The sequence below is a fragment of the Fukomys damarensis genome, unplaced genomic scaffold (assembly GCF_012274545.1).
Source record: "Fukomys damarensis isolate Sample0158 unplaced genomic scaffold, DMR_v1.0_HiC HiC_scaffold_38, whole genome shotgun sequence".
Classification (NCBI taxonomy): domain Eukaryota; kingdom Metazoa; phylum Chordata; class Mammalia; order Rodentia; family Bathyergidae; genus Fukomys; species Fukomys damarensis.
In genome coordinates, this window is record NW_022900950.1 from 66,562,040 (window position 1) to 66,577,715 (window position 15,676).

Below are 15,676 nucleotides of genomic sequence, written 5' to 3' on the forward strand. Positions count from 1 at the left end.
ATATATATATATATTCTACAAATTGACCCCAGACACTGTTCCACATTGTAGACACCCCTGCCACTGCTCTCTGAGATCCTGTCTTGCATCTCACCTTCTCAAGCTTATGCCTCTCCTTGAATTAAGCCTACTCGTTCCTATTTATAGACCTCTCAAAAGTTCTGTCACTAGATACTCACCAGTCAAATCCTATATTATTCTATCCTCTTCTGTTACTTTCAGAATGCATGGTCTTCACCAGAATTACAGTCTTCATCACATCTCATGGTGGGATTATTTGTATATCTTTTTCCTTATTTGTGAGTTCAATCTCAAAAGTTTACTGTGTCAATTTTCTTTTTCTCCCAACATGGGACACTCCAAAAGCCAAAGTAAGTATTGAAAATGAGCTGGGACCCAAGTCAAGCTATGAATACAGCTCTTCTGAAGAACAGGCAACTCTCTCTAAGATGTAGCATAGTGTCTTAATCCCAAAATATTCCAAAGACAGGAGAGGAAAATATCATTGGAGAAATACAATAAAGATTAAAAAAAAAAGGTGTCAACAGTAATTAGACCCTGTAGCAAGAACCAGGATGCACTAACTCTCCCAACCTTGCCTCAAGTTGTCATATTCTTGCAAGAAAAATCCATTAATTCTGCCCCACTTGAATGTGCAGTAATAAACCACAACTATCCCCACAGCACATATGACAAAAAAGAATGTCATGTTTAAAGCTCTTCTGTACACATTACCACAACCTATTCTTACAGACACTGATAAGTAGAATCAGTTTTGTTAATTTTATACATGAAGCTAGTCTTAGAATTTAAATAATTTTCCTAAAGTCACACAGCCCAGTAACATTTTTTGCTATTAATTAAGTGTATTGGTACAATTTAGATATACATAATGATCACATTGAATTTGTACCTGTACATGATAGATCTGATTCATATTTTCCCATTCTTGTCCCCTCCCTCAACCCCTCTTACTCCTCTTATTTACGGAGCTTTGTTTCCATTTTGTCTTCCTTTTCTCACTTTTTTTCTTTTCCTTTCCTTTCCTTCCTCTCCCTCTCCCCTGTCCACTGTGCCCCTTCCAATTTGAACATTTTCTTTCTATTTCACAATATCTATTATACATTTGGGTCCTTACTTCCACTTTCAGTTTATCACACCAGAAAAATAATGATATATTTATACTCACGTATTCCACTTCAAAGTATGGTCTTAAGGTCCATCCATATAGCTATAAATGTCTCAATTTATCCTTCTTTATGGCTAGTACTCCACTGTGTAATTTTTTGAAACCACATCTTTTTTATCCATTCATTATGATGGGCATTTGGGTTGTTTCCAAAACTTAGCTATTACAAACTATGCTACTGTGAACATGGGTGTGCATATATCACTGTGGTATGATGCTTTCAATTCTTTCAGGAAGATACCAAGAAGGGAATACCTGGGTCAAATGGAACCTCTAGTCTTAGCTTTTAGTTATTGGTTGATTTCTTGATAATATCCTTCTTTCTGGAATAAAATAGAATGTGTGTTGTTTGAATTTGCATCTCTGAATGACCGGTGATGCTGAACAATTTTTATACATTTCATTACTTCATATGTTTGTTTTCTTAGTCTCAATTTCACTAATTTCTGCTCTTATCTTTATAATTTACTCCCTTGTATGAGCATCGGGATTTACTTGTTCTTTTTCTAGAGGTTTGAGGTTCAATATTAGGTTATTTGTTTGAGTTCAGTCTGTTTTCTTGATGTGAGCATTCACTGCTACAAATTTTGCTCGTAGGACTGCTCTCATTGCACCCCATAAGTTCCACTATATTGTACTGGTATTGTCATTTAATTGTAGATACTAATTTCTACTTTAATTTCATCTGTGACCAACTGTTTCTTCAAAAGGGTGTTATTTAATTTCCATGTGTTGATGAATTTTTGAAGTTTATTTTGCCATTCATTTCCAATTTCATTGCACTATGGTCTCATAATAGGCATGCAATAATTTCAATTCCTCTGCATTGACTTAAGCATGTTCTATGTGCTAGTATGTGGTTTACTTTGGAGGACATCCCATGCACAGCTGAGAAGAATGCGTATTCTAATGTTGTTGGGTAGAACACTCTGTAGATATCTACTAAGTCCATTTGTTCACAGGTCTAGTTCAGTTCTGATATTTCTTTGTGACTTTTTGTCTAGTTTATCTGTCTCTTTGTGGTAGTGGTGTATTGAGGTTCCCCACTACAACTGTATTAGTGCTTATCTGAGTTTTTGTCTATTAATATTTGTTTTATAAAGTTGGGTGTGCCAGTATTTGGTGCGGCAAATTGTTGGATCTTGTTTCTTGATCCATTCTGCCAGTATGATTCTTTTGACTGTTGAGTTCAGTCCATTGACATTGATGGTTATAACTGATATGTACTGACTTATCCTTGTCATATTATTTTCCCATTGTTGGTTCCCTGTCTTCCCTCTGTTTACTTGTTTGCCTTGTCTGTGGCTTCTTTCTATTGGTGATCTTGGAATTGTGGTCTTCATTATCATTTTCTAAAAGAGCTGGCTTATTGGTCATGAATTTCTTTAGTTGTCCTTTGTCATGGAAGTGTCTTATTTCTCTATTGACTCTGCAAGATAATTTTTCAGGGTACATAAATCTGGGTCGTAAATTTTTTTTCAGGACTTGAAATACTTCCCTCCAGGTTCTCCTTGACTTAAGGATTAGTGTTGAGAACCCGAGTCTGCAGTAAGATTAGTGCTGGGTGCAGAGTGATTTTGGCCTCCAGATGAGGGGGCTGGGGCCAGTCTTCAGCCAGCAGCTTTCTGGATAGCCCACCCAAGCCTCCTTACTCTGTTTGTTTCTGCATTGTCCTCCCAGTTGCTGTGTTGCCCTCAGACAGAGGCAGCCTAAGGATGCTCCCAGTCCTATCTACAGTTGGCCCCTCCTGGATTTTGCACAGCCTACTGCGTTCTACGCCACTGGCTTCTCTCACAGGCTGCCCTCCTCATCCCACTGCCATGGCCCAAGACAGAGAGAGTGTTGATTTCACACCACAAGAGTGTTTGTGCCGCTAGCACAGAGCAGGGTAGTGCTAATTCCCCACTCATTGGCTTATAACTTATGGCAGAATTAGAACTATAATTCTGGTCTTTCAATCCCGTTTCATAATTGAAGATACAGCTATATTCCTACTTTTGTAGGACTGAGGTTTCTAAGTCTCTACTATAATTCACTACTTCTGCTCCAAATATTGTGGGCTGGGGTGGGGAAGGGAGCAAGATGCTCCAGATTCAGAAGCAGAAAAAACCCAGTCAAGGAAAAGCGTCAGGAAAGGAGGAGGCCTTGGTATTGGATTTACCATGATGGGAAAGTTGAAGTTTCTGTGAAAGCACAGAATCTTTCCTTCTAGAAGCAGAAACTTTTCTTGTTTAAGACAAACCCATCACAAATAATCAATATTTACAATTACCCATGTCAAGAAAAGTGAAGTACTCTATAGTCTGCTCAGAATTGAAAGAGTCTTTGGTTCCCCCTCCAGTATCCCTGCTCCAGTGAGGGTGGGGAGGGGCTATCTATTTTTCAGAAATAAAGACAAAGTCAGGGTTCCGTGAATTCTCATAATATGTAGCCTTAAGACACAGGACGTTGAGAAAAAGTGCCACTCACTCTTGACTCAAATTCAGAATATCTAATACACAGCAGTCACTATCATGGGCTAGGCTTACTGACTAGTACATTTAATTCAATGTTGGAATGTTTTACGGGAATTACCCAAATACTGTGGCTATAATGGTAATGATAGGCTAGATGGGAAAGGTATTCCAAAGTACAATGCAAGATTACTCATAAAGACATTTTGAATAAATACTTTTTCTTTCAGCCCTATAAATTTTGGAATTTTTTTCATATTTCTATAAAGAATGCCACTGGGATATTAATAGGGATTGTGCTGAAACTGTATATGGCTTTGGGTAGTATGACCATTATAGCAGTATCTATTCTTCCAATCTATAAGCATAAAATATCTCTATATTTATGTCTTCTTCAAGCTGCTTGATCAATATTAAATAGCTCTTAGTGTACATGTTTTTCATCTCCTTGCTTAAATTTATTCCCAAGTATTTTATACTATATAAATGAGACTTATTTTTTATTTTTTCAACCACATTATTTATTTACAAAACTAACATGGTCTTTTGTATGTCAATTTCATATGCTGCAACTTTATTAAATTAGTTATTTAGTTCTAAGAGTTTTGCGGTATAGTTTTGAGATTTTCTTCACATAGGATCACATCATCTGTAAATCGAGATAATTTCACTTCTCTTTCTATTTGTATACTTTTTCATTTGAATATTTTACTTCTTTTTCTTGCCTGATTGGTCACGATAGCATTTCTAGTAATACGTTAATAGAAATGGTGAGAATGGACATCCTTAACAGAGTGAATAAGAGTGGGTACCAGATCTTAAAGGAAAAGCTTTCTGTTTCTCCCTAGCAATTATGATGCTAGTTATGAGTTTTTCATAAAGAGCCTATATATATGATACGTTACTTATAAAAGTTCACATAAATACACTGTTTTATGAGTACTGACAAAGACCCAGAGAACTTCAGCAGGCTATGAACTTGGGATTCACTAGGCTAAATACTTTAATTTATTTTTAAATACAAATTGTTAGGATAAGTGATAGATTGATACAAATATTATGTCCTGAATGGTCCAAAAAAATGGATGTAGGAAACCATGAAAAGTGGCACCTTGTCCTCAACCACCCATATCCTGGTTCCCTCACTTGTTAACCATTAAGAAGTAAAGCAAAAATGAGTGGAACCCTTCAGTTCTGAAGAAAACCATTTGAAGGTAGGCTCCATTATGCAATAGTTAGTACTCTGAACTCTGAAGAAAATCATTTGGAAAGTCATAGCCATGGCTAATTAAAGAACTAAAAAGAAAAACCACTACTCCCTTTTTTGATAAAGGGAAAGAAATTAAAGATTTGGTTATAAACTTGATGTATAGAGTATTGTACTTGCATGTGTCTTCATGTGGAGTTAAACCAAGGTCTAATTTACTGCCAGAAGTAGAACCTAGAAGCTAATTTTTGACTGAAGAAAAAGAAAAAATGAAACTGGGCATGGTGGCGCACTCCTGTAATCCCAGCACTCGGTAGGCTGAGGCAGGAGGATCGCTGTGAGTTCCAGACCAGCCTGAGCTACACAGTGAGTTCTGGGTCAGTCTCAACTACATAGCGAGGCCCTGTCTCAAATAACTAAAAAAGAAAAGAAAACAAAAAGCAAAAATGAATTGTACTTTATGCACAGAAGACCATTTTTATTTATCACTACAACTTGCTTATTTAAAAAGAAAGAGAAAAAATTTTGATATAACTTTCTGTTAAAGTCAGGTACAAAATAATATTGTTGAAATAGAAATTAGAACCAGAAAAGAAGAAAGAAACAAATATCCTAACCACAAAGAATAACACAGTTGCTGTAATTGAGCTATATGCTTGGCCCAGAGCTTCTTGGCAGTCGAGGCCAACAAGAAAACACAGCAAGTTACATAATGCTTGGGGGTGAGGGCAACACACAAATGCTTTGAGGGTAAAAACCTTTGTTTCTGGTAATACACTTTCCAAAAACTACTTAGTACCACATCGAACAACAATTGATCTTGGGGTCTTGTGGAAGGAGTCACTCATACTTTTTTCCCTTCTCCTTTCCCTTCTCCTTCTCCTTCTTCTTCTCCTTCTCCCTCTGCAGTCCTGGGACTGAACCCAGGGCCTTCATGCTGAGCTACTTCCTCAGCCCTTTTTTTATTATTTTGAGACAGGGTTTCCACAAGTCGTCCAGGCTGAGCTTCAGCTTGAGATCCTACTGCCATGGCCTAGGAGAGGGTTGATATTACAGATGTGTACTGCCATGCACAGCTTATATTTTTACTTCTTAAAGAAGTAGAATCCTATAAAATGGCTTTGTATCTTCAAATCTCCCAAGAGATACAAGATACTGTCCCTATCTTCAAAAATAAGCAAAGCATTCAAAAAATTACTGTCATGGGATTTTAAAGTAGCTTTGATATTTTATTACAGTCCAAAGCCTTTGTAGGTATTGTGGGTTTGGTTCCATTTTAATTTCAGAAGAAAGGGTAACTAGGTGTGTTCTTCTGTGAAATGATAAAGTGTCTGCGACACTGGCACACAAGAAATAGTTATGAAAAACATTTAGTAGTGGAACCAAGAAGCGAAACCAAGAAGGGAATGCAAATATCAATGCAGGGGAGCCTTGCAACAATTATGAAGGACATGGGAAAGCAGATGTTCGGGAAAAAGAAAACTTTAGAAATAAATTATTGAAAATAGCTAAAAATCCTGCTTTAAAAGCAGATCTCAAAGATATGCAAATAACTGACAGAGAAGCCAGGAATTCTGGAGACTCAACAGGTCTCTTAGTGTGTGTGTGTGTGTGTGTGTGTGTGTGTGTGTGCACGTGTGTGTGTGTGTTTAAGGGACCTAATTATAGACTATATATCATGTTCATAACATATGTGAACAGGAATAATAACATTCACATGAGGTTTTAAAGCCTTGTGATTATAGATGCCATGGCCAAATAAAGTAGAATGCAAAAGGATCTTCTATAGGTGATTCGCTACAGAAACAGAGAGACAAGAGACAGATGAACAGCAGTCATGTCCATAGGAATCCAGAGGATGGATTTGGACTTTGACTCAATCGGATGTCTCTTCACGACTCACCAATTCTGTGATGGAAGCAAGTTATAAAATTTTCAGATTTGAGTTCTTCACAGAGGAACAGCAGAAGAGGGGAACGACAGGATTATGAGGACAGCTACATGGAATCATGTGGAAATTATCATGGGATCTTCCACAGAGGAGACTACGAATGCATTTAGAGAATAGAGAAGGGGGAATGTGCAGGACAAAAAGGACAGAAGGCAGAAAGAAGGGAGAGAAGGAAGGAAGGAAATTAAAAGAAACAGAAAGCTAATAATTCTATTCTGATAGAGGGTTAAAAAAAAGTAAAGACAGTTGGGTTGATACAGTGTGAGTATATAAAGTGTATGTGCAGATGTGTGTTTTAATCGAGGTTAAAAAGAGTTCCAAAGGAAGAGGAGAGGGAGGAAGGGAGGAAGGGATGAGGGGAGAGAGGGAGGGAGGAAGGGAGGGAGGCAGGCAGACAGGCAGGCAAGGAGAGAAGCAGAGACGGAAGAAAGGAAAAGAAGAGGAAAATGTCTTGGAAGCTTATAAAAATATGCAGACACCCAACAAACGGGAGAAAGCTCATGGAAGACTTAAAGTAGAAATATTTCTTAGAGATTACTGAATTCAACTCTAATTTTGTAGCTAGTTAAACTGAGCCCCAATAGATCTCTTCTCTGAGGAAAGCCTATTGTTGTTATTTTCAAGAAGAAAATTAATGCCAGGCCAGGTTGGGTGATTCATTTATAGCCATAAAGTAAAAATGTATTACTGAAAGTGTCTGCTTACTTTTAGCCTAATCTCTTAAAAAAAGTTTTCCTATGTGTAATGAATAGTGCTTAATATGCTATTTAAAATTAATGTATTTATTCAACATTTTATTCGTCATAAGATTGCCAAGACTGGGCGTGTAGTTTTTTTGGAGTAAATAATTATTACTTCTTTGTTACTCTAACCCTGTCTCTAAAACAATTTAGCCCAGACATGTCAGTTAATATCAGAATCATTAGTTCTTGGCACCCATGGCTTCTTGATACCTTTTTCTTTGTTCTAGCCAAATCCTGGCAGCTATAATTACAGACAGCCTTTTCAATGTCCTATAAACTGATTGTTATTTTTAAATTGAAGCCAGAAACAGTATTTCTCAAAGACAAAAGAAAACCTTTCTTCCTCCTAAGGCAAAGAAATTATGTGTTCCAGTCAAAGAGGTAGATCATTGAATGTGTTTACTTGTAAAGTATGAGAATACATTTCAGTTCTTTCTCTCATTATGGCAAAATCCAAATCACTAAAAATAATAATTGGAATAGGTTTTGGGTCGGTGTTTATTTTTTTAGCAACATGTGCAACTACATCTCCTCAGGGTAGGGTGATTTTGTCTTAGGAAACTGTCAAATGTACTTGGTTGTAATTTTTTAACCAGATTTCTTGACTTTTCTTTCGATGACCACTGTCTGTCTCGCTTCCATCCACAAACATGAGCAGTATGTTTGTAGGCCCTTTAAATCTTTCAGTATCACACTGAAATCTTTTCATTTATCCTTACAAAGAAATTTAACAACTAGGAAAGAAGTTAACAGTTAAATAGTTTAAAAGATAATTAGCAGCAGAAGAAAAGTCTTCTGCCTTACTTAATAAATAAGTTATTACATGAAAAATTTAGTTGATAAACATTAAGCTAAGGAAAGGATGTAAGATGATCAGAGAACATCTATATCATTAGCATCATCACCACCATTATATTTAATATCTATCAACTCATTTAAATTTTTTTTGTACTGGACATAGAACTCAGGACCCTGCACTTGCAAAGCAGGTGGCAGAACTACTGAGCTAAATCCCCGGCCCCTCATTTAATTTTTATAGCAACCTACAAGATAGGCAAAACTAGCTGGGCACGGTGTCACACGCCTGTAATCCCAGCACTTGGGAGGCTGAGGAAGGAGGATCACCATGAGTTCAAGGCCACCCTGGGCTACAGAGTGAATTCAAGGCCAGCCTGAACTACATAGCAAGACCATCTCAAATAGATAAATACTAAAAAGATAGGTAATCCTGTCCTTGGGTACAGAAGATCAAGACATTGAAACTTAGAAAGGTTAAATGACCTGTCTAATGTCACACACCTAGTAAACTGAAGATCTGAGATTTGATCCAGACATTTTGGCTTCAGAGTACAGACATAAACAAGACCCAAAAGAAGAAAGGCTTATCTACATCTTGAAGGATGGATGAGATTACACTCACTTCTTAAGAAGAGTGGTGGGGAAAGATTGGATAAAGAGCAAAAAGGGGAGAAGATTCAGTTTGCTTGGAGTACAGACACAAAAGATTTGAAGGATTGGCTGGTATCTCCTTTTTGTTTGTTTATTTTTTGGTACCGGGATCGAACTCAGGTCTTTGCGCTTGCAAGGCAGGCAGTGGAACCACTGAGCTAAATTCCTGGCCCTGGTATATCTTATTGATAATCACCATAACAACCACAAAGACACTGAAATTTAGAAGCAAGAAATAAATAAATCAAAGTGTCATTTTAGGAAAGTGTACCTGGCAAAACATAGATTCAAATGGCTAATAGATCTAGTTAACAGACCTTTATGAGAAATCAAATTTGAGGACATAAAGATTTCAACAAGTGATATTCAGAAAGAAAAGTTAAGTGAGAAACAGCATAAAAAGAAGGGCCAAATCCCAGCCACTGAAAGAACCTGAGGAACCAAGAAAAAAAATCAAATGTGGTTCTCAATTAAATCTGGACAATTTGACAAAAATAACAGTTGGTTTTACTGAAGTAATGATGAATTAAATTGATCATGAAATCATTGGTTCTCCTACACAAATAGCCCTTCATTGTACTATTTCCACATTCAACAACCCAAGTTTGAAAGAAAAAAATATGAGAAAATGAAAAAATGGAAATAAAGTGTTTATAAATGGGGAGGGGAGGGGGATGAAGGGAGGGCAGGGACAAGGGGAAAAAATGAGAACCAAGACCTGTCATGTAAAGGTACAAGATCCCAATGATGAATGTAACTGTACTGTATATCTAAAATGTACCATTAAACTCAATAAAAAGAAAGAAAAAAAAACATTTGTATTTCCCAGAGCTTAGTCTTTGACCCTCTTTTCTTCTTCCTCAACCTGTATCCTACAGTTTATCATTCATATGGCTTCAGTGTTCATTTCTACTTTTTGTAACTCCAGGTACATATCCATCCTCAACCAGTCTCCTGAATCCATATCTGCTCTGTTGTGCTAACGATAGATGCATGATCTCAAATGCACGCATTCTCAACTAAATGAAGTAAATGGCATAGAAAGAAATGAAAATGTAGGGGCAAACCTTTACTGCCAGCCTATAATGTTAGTAGATATTGCGTCTGACTGTTTATTAAACTGTAAAGTTTTTAAAAGCAGAAAACAACCTGCTATAATCTTTATGAGAAGTTCATGAATGTATATTTGAAAATTTCCTTGAGATTTTCTATTATAAAATGAGGGCTGAATATCATTGACCCAGGATGAAGTGATCAGTAGAGCCAAAGCTCAAGGTCTGACAAATGAAAATAGAACAATCAGAAGTTAAAACCAATTGCAGGACAGATCTCTGGTTTTTAAACTCCCAGTAGAGGTGTTAAGGACAGAAAAGATGATAAAATGGCTTCTGAAGTCAAAATCAAGGTATTAGACCAAAAAGAAAAAGTGTGTGGGTGGGTGGGAAATGTAGGAGGCATTATGCCCTAGACCAGCAGATTCAACATCACCTAGAAGCAAAATTCTTGGGCTGCACCTGACCTGCTGACCCCAAAACTCTGGTTTTAGGGCCAGCACTATAGGTTTTAACAAAAGCCCTCAGTGGGGTGGTGCCCCACACAGTTAAATGTGAGAGCCACTGGTCTAAAACCCCTGAACATGGACAGGAGAGGACCTAAGTGGAGGGGCAGATATCTGGATATCTGAAAACGGTTCTAAGATCACATGGAAATCTTGGTAACTGTCTTATATCACAAAAGAGGTATCATCTAGCACTATGGAACTGATATTATCCAGGCAATATTCTCTGACACCACTGCAACAAATTTCAAAGTCAAAGCTGAAAAATCTGTAGAAAATAAAATTAGAATCTAAAACAGCATAATAATAATAATTTAATAAGGAGATAAATCATATTGGAAATTAGAAACTACATAGAATCCTACATATCAGATTTGTACAATGTAGATAAAATAATACTTAAATGGTTAATTATAATCTTAAATTGTACCTTAGAAAAAGGTCTTAAATAAAAATTAATGAATTAAGATTCCAAAGAGAGATAAAATATAAAACTTCCTAAATTTATCAAAATTAACTCACAAACAAATACTGAATTTAAACTGACCTCTAGCCCTAATATCAAGGGTTCTGAAAGAAAGATCCCAGACCAGATATTACTTGATATCTTAATCATTTTCCCATCACTGGAAAAGAAAAACATACCCAGTACCCTCATGGTTTCAGTCCTTGGTCCACTGGCTCCAAGGCAGAGACAAGATGGCAGAGGACTGACGTGAAGCAAAAGATGCCCAACCCATGGCCGCCGGGCCCTGCAGACCACGCAGGACAGCAATGATGGCCACAAGGACTTCCTGCCCCACAGCTCTATGGACTTCTGAGCCACATATCTCCCTTCCTTCCAGTGTTGGATTGATAAGATGTATGGCCTACATAAAATTAATAGATTACTTGGGTTTATCATCTCTGTATGGTTTTGAATTATGAAGAACTCGATGGCCTATGTATTATCATGGTTCTCTGAACTTGCTTATAAACATGGGGTCATTTTAATGTTGATTATACATAGCATGTTTTAAGTACTATAGTGTATAACACTTGTTATATTGTTATAGGGCAGTGCATTAATGCACAAAGTACATAAGAGAGATAATAGCATGGATTAAGTTTATAAAATGTAAAATATATGAATACAATATTGGTAGGGGAATAGCTTAATTAGAATTTTAGCTTAGGGTGCAAGTGGTAGAGCTAAAAGCTTCTGCCTTGATTTTGATGCCCTAGGGAAATTAATTCTCCATTTTTAGTTTATAAGACCTGAGTCATACTTATACTACTTTTTAGTAACTTCTTTTCCAGTAGGCTCACTGATGGCATAAAGGTTATAATAGAAAAATATAAAATCTATGCCAGCTGACCAACAATAGTAAAAGGATATCATACTGACTGGCCTCCAATCCACGTCAGGGCAAGTAAATTTGCTACTAGAATTATGATAGGCATTGACGCAAAGAACAAAATGTTATGTTTCATTGTTTTGATGAGTAAAGGGTAGGACTGATAGCTAACATGAGGATAAAAACTTTTAGTACTTATATCACTCCAAGTTTATTGGGGACAGAACATAGGACTGCATATGCGGATATGAAATATTCTGGTTTAATATGGGGAAGCACATTAATTGGGAATGTGGGCATGAAATTATCTGGGTCTTCTTAAAACTCTGGAGAGAAGAAAACCAACATTAGTACAGTTAACAATAACAACACCTAAGATATCATGAAGTATGTGGTATGGATAGAATGGAATTTTATCTGAGTTGATACCTGTGGTATTAGATCCAGTTTCATGAAGGAATAAATGAATTATTACTAGAGCTGTGATAATAAATGGTAAAATGAAAAGAAAAAAAGAATACACCCTTCCTGGCCATGCCCACCTCCAACCAGGCACCACCTCTTAATGGTATATTCAGCTACTGAGCTCATCAGTGGGTAATCCATTGGTGAGTGTAGTGGTCCCATGATCCAGTCAGCTTCTCCACACATGAGGCTTTGGGGGATATTTTAAATCTAAATCATAACACTTGGCATCTTATTAGAAATGCAAACTCTCAGACCCCATCCGTATTTACTGAATCAGAAATTTTGGGTGGGGATCCAGTGATCCAAATTTTAACAAATGCTCCAGGTGATTCTAATACAGCTAAAACTATAAAGTTCGCAATACAAAAGAAGCTAATACATTGTTCTCATTGTTTAAACCTCTAATGAATACCAGAGATCCTGCCTAGAATCCTTATGCAGGTTTGAATGGGTTTTCATAAGTAAAAGTAGTGATAATTATGTCAATGTATACTACGTAAAATATTTCCCATCTACATTGCAGTAAAGTAAGATGGTATAAAAGTCTGATGCACACCTCAGTGACACCTACATATCTCTAGCTGGGTCTTTGTTTTGAAATCAGGGGAATTTGGTTGTTCGCCTTACTGATATTCACAAACAAGTTGTGTCCAAATCACCTAAAAGGCAAAATTCTAATTTTTGGACTTTTTTTGTCCCTGGTTGCTATAAATAGAATTTGCATGAGTTTCAGAATGCTCTCTGAGGCTCTCACTATAACCTGTGAAGTATGAAGAAATGGCCCACCTTCACCTGCCTCTCTTGATGGATACCGTTACCTGCTCAAGAGTCTAACATTCACACATGCCCCATTGGTCTATACTAGTTCACATTAAGTAGATTCAAGAGAGAATGGGAAAATAGAAATTGGATACACTGAGTACAGACACTTCTATTATGAAATTTTGCGAGGGAGACCAGAGACACAGAAAGGACAGCTAGAATGGAAAGAATATTATTGTATACTTTCCAAATAGTGAGTAATCTTTTCATCCAGACTCTTTTAAAACATTGTCTCAATACATTGAAAGTATTACAAAAGATATTGAGTCATGTCACTCAAAATAACAGTAAATTGTTTGAAATTAATTTACATTCTTAATCTCATTTTTGACATCTGAATGTGGATATATGCCATCTATTTATTATTCCAAGGAGTTTGATAATTTATTGTTTAGAACAATAAGATCAGTTTTAAAACTTCTAGAGTTTTAGCTACTGGAAAACAAGGACCCAATTGTGGCCTTTCCTTTCAACATCTGTTACTCTGTTCCACTTTTTTGGAATACCATTGCCCCTCCAACCACCACAAACAAACTTTCAACAGTTTCTGTTCTTTGGAGTATTCTGTTTCCATAACTTCAGGTCATGGGAAGGTTGGAAGGAAGAGGGGCATATTTCTGTTAATGAATCTCTTTTTCCAAAGGCCTAATCCTGATCCATTAGAATGTTTTATTTTCTTCTGTGATAAATATACCTCAAGGTTATTTTCCCTGGTGAATTAGCTGGGCAGAAATGAATCCTGAGTTTTCATGGCCTGGCTTCAAAAATGTTCTTTTACAATTCCCTGCCTGGCAGAATTCTCACACTGAAGACTGATTCACACAGATTGCCCAATTAGGCATTCTAATTAAAAGACTTGAGTTTCTTCAGGTGACATTTGCTATAAGGAACTAATCAAGAGAAATTGAGGCCTAAATATCTATTCTAGAGAAAAAGCTTACCTAATCAAAATAAATTAAGTATACTTAGACAAGTCACATTTTAAACATGTCTAATCCACTATCCAGATGTTTCTATGAAAACATCTCCATATTGGTTCCTTTTGGAAAGCATAATTACAAAGTACTAATGAAAACAAACCTGTGCTTTTCATCAGATCTAATAAATTGTTTTATTAAACAAAGAACTTATTATTCTGCATTTGTCTTTTTCTCATACATTAAAGTCTTATTTTAATAATAAAAAACAAACATTTAAATTTGAAGAGTCCTCTCCAAGGAAGTCAAGAATTCTGTTGATGTTTCAAATCTAATCATTGAGGACAGTCATTGGTAATGCATAAGAGTATGTAATACTAACTTACATTTACCTAACTTTGGCTTCTTAAAGGATCTTCCCATTCATTCTCTTATCTGATTGTAGCAAGAATCCTGTGAGCTAGGAAAACACAGATGCAATCATTTACATTTGCAAATGATAAAATTGGGGTTCAGAAATTTTAAGGGACTTGAGCAAGGTCCCACAACTATAAGTGCCAAAGAGAAACCCAATTATAGGTCTCCAAACTCCCAATCCAACAGTCTCTTGATGGTAGTTCTATTTTATGTCCCATCAGAGCACTGAAGCAGCAGGCAGCTGATCCCCTAATGCTGTCCTTATTCTTTTTTTTTTAATGCATTTTACTGGTATATTTTAGGTATACAATACAGTTACATTCATCATTGGGATCTTGCTGTCACTATTCTTGAGTGTTTGCAGATTAATCCTTCATTATTTTACTTAATGATTGAATTCCAAACTAGCCATACTGCATGAGCCGCCAAAAAGATGCCTTTAAAAAAAAAAAAAACTTTCAATCTTCAAATAAGATCACTGTTCAGAAATAGTAGTCTAAAGATTTAGAAACAACTAAAGGAAATATTTCTAACCAATACTATATTCATATCATATGTTAAACAATTTTTAAAATCTCTATAATTCATCAACCGAAGAAGGAAAAAGCAAGAGTCGAATACAGTACTAACAATTGCCATTACTTAGCAGAGCTCAGAACGCTTTCTGTTCAAAGCCATAGACTAAACACATATGTTCACTTCTTGTTCCATCCCAAACTCGATGTGAAAATATGAAGATCTTTCTAAAGGCAAGATCAGCATCAGAAACAAAGAAAAGCATAATCAGTAGGCCAAAAATTTTAAGGAAATAGCAGATGGGATAAGCATGAAGGCAAATCCACAACAGAGAAAACTGCAGTGCACACTAGGTGTAAGAGAGCTGTTTTAGGGAACACCCCTCTCTAAGGAGGAGTGGCAAGCTCGCGGTTCACGCGGGAAGCAGAGCGAGAGGAGACCGTCAGGATCGTAAATTAAATAAATACCTGTGGAACTGCTGAGACAGCTGCATCACATCTTCCCCGGCCCTCCAGTTATCTTTTGGCTGTGGTATTTACTTCAGAGGACTGGGCAGGACTCCTAAAATAGGGTGAGAAACAAACCAACTCTCAAGTAGAGTCCGGGATTAACTCCAAACACCCACAATGGACACAGACACAATCAGAGT

At 36.6% G+C, this 15,676-nt stretch overlaps 1 long non-coding RNA gene across 2 annotated transcripts in view; it reads right to left on the reverse strand.

Annotated features, from left to right (window-relative positions):
* Positions 1-15,676, reverse strand: part of LOC104853080 — a 113,817-nt gene that overhangs the window by 32,175 nt on the left and 65,966 nt on the right. For both annotated transcript variants that reach the window (XR_004515695.1, XR_004515696.1), the window contains one exon: positions 15,495-15,588. This is a non-coding gene — a long non-coding RNA (uncharacterized LOC104853080). The remainder of the gene's footprint in view (positions 1-15,494; positions 15,589-15,676) is intronic.